This window comes from Chrysochloris asiatica, unplaced genomic scaffold (genome assembly GCF_000296735.1).
Source record: "Chrysochloris asiatica unplaced genomic scaffold, ChrAsi1.0 scaffold00216, whole genome shotgun sequence".
NCBI lineage: Eukaryota > Metazoa > Chordata > Mammalia > Afrosoricida > Chrysochloridae > Chrysochloris > Chrysochloris asiatica.
Genome location: NW_006408734.1, coordinates 261,188 through 263,096, shown reverse-complemented (window position 1 = coordinate 263,096; position 1,909 = coordinate 261,188). Strand labels below are relative to the sequence as shown.

At 43.6% G+C, this 1,909-nt stretch overlaps 1 pseudogene; it reads left to right on the top strand.

Annotated features, from left to right (window-relative positions):
• Positions 1-383: 383 nt before the first annotated feature.
• The window catches only part of LOC102835136, a 2,541-nt pseudogene continuing 1,015 nt past the window's right edge, over positions 384-1,909 (top strand).

The window sequence follows — 1,909 nt, the reverse complement described above, 5'->3', positions numbered from 1 at the left end:
GTCTCTCATACTTTGGACACATTGTCCGGAGAGAACAGTTGCTGGAGAAGGATGTCATGCTGGGTGAGGTGGAGGGTCAGAGAAAAAGAGGAAGACCCCCAACGAGTGCTCCAAGATGGCCAAACTTTGTCTCTCATACTTTGGACATATAGTCAAGAGGGACTATATAGTTACTGGAGAAGGATATTATGTTCGTTAAGGTGGAGGGTCAGAGAAGAAGAGGAAGAATTCCAATGAGATGGATTGGCCAAGTGGCAGCATTGATGGACTAAAGCATGGCAACAATAGTGATGTTGGCCCACGATCGGGCAGTGTTTCAGTCTTCTGTGCATAAGGTCATTATGGGTTGGTACCGAATCGATGGAACCTAACAACAAAAAACCATGGATGGTGTCAAAGAGAAAAAAAAGTTTCTGGCTCTGCCAGAGATGCTTAAGAAAAAGAGAAAGAATTTCACAGAACTAAAGATCAAACACCTGAGAAAGAAATTTGCCCAAAAGATGCTTCAAAAGGCAAGGAGGAAGCTTATCTATGTGTTCGGAGCTATTTGAACAGAAGGTTTCAGACTTGGGGCAGTTTAACCAAAGGATTGCAACTAATCAATTGTGGTCCAGAAAATCTGACTGCTCCCAGGTCAGGCTGCCCCCCTGAGGAACTTGCAAAGCCTGCCTCGGGGAATAAGGAATTCACAAAGTCTTTTCTTTGTATGCAGCCATGGCCTTCAGTTCAAATTTGCAAAAACATCTCACTGCCCTATCTTTGTTTCCCTAGCAACTAAGTTCTTCTGATAAAGTCCTGCTTACTGCTTGCATCTATACACCAAAAGTTTTTTTTTTGCAATCTTTTCCCTTCCCCCAGCTCTCTCCTTTGATTTGTGTATATAACAAATGTGCTGATCTAAGTTGGAGTCACAGTATCTTCATAAGAGTGCTGTGTCCCACCTGGTCCCAACTTTACTATTCTCATTTTGTGCCTCGTGTCTTTCTTTTTTTCTAATCTCCTGTCGCCCCTACTTGGGCCTAATCTCTCCGTGTGGGTCTCGGAGTATAGCCGATTGTCAGATGAGGCAGTTGGCTCCAGCATCTATGAAAAAGCCAACCACTAAGAGAACAAACAAGATGGCGGATCAGGTAGACGTGCAGTGAGGAGCTTCGTCAACAACAGCACAGAATACCGGACCGAGTAGGCTCAGGGGATGGTGCCAGAACTCTGAAACACATATAAAGGAATATTTAGAAGGTTAGAAGGCTTATAGCTAGGGGAATTTGTAGCAGAAGCAAGAAATCCATTGATATCTAATCCAAGACGCTCAGCTGCTCCCGGAGTCACCATCTTGGGTGAGACCAAGCGGGGGAAGGATCAGAGCAGCCACGGACACCTGACAGAACTGAGGAGATAAAGGTGTCGGTATTCCTTTTTGTTTTTGTATCTGTTCATTGGTCTTTCACTGGCTGCACACCTACATTCAGGTGACTAGTGGGGGTGTTGGAGTGAGTGGACACCCCATCCCCACTCCGGAGGGTAATACTACTTTTCTTTGGTTTTTGATAGAGGTGTTTTCACGGTCTAGCTCTGCTTTCCCCACCCCAAACCGGAAGTCCTGTGTTTTTTGTTTGTTTGTTTGTTTTTTAAAACACTAAAGTGAGTAGAGAGAAATACTGTTAACTGATGGTACATGGAAGGGATTATAATCATTGTAATGAAACAAGGTGTATGATTTGTTGAATGTAAAACTGATGGTCTGCCCTGCAAACTTTTACTCAATCCACAATTGTTGTTGTTATGTGCCATGGAGTCAGTTCTGACTGATAGCAACCCTGTACAGGGTTTCTGAGGTTTTAAATCTTTATGGGAGCAGAAAGCTTCATCTTTCTCCTGTGGAACAGATCCACAATAAAAACCTTAAAAA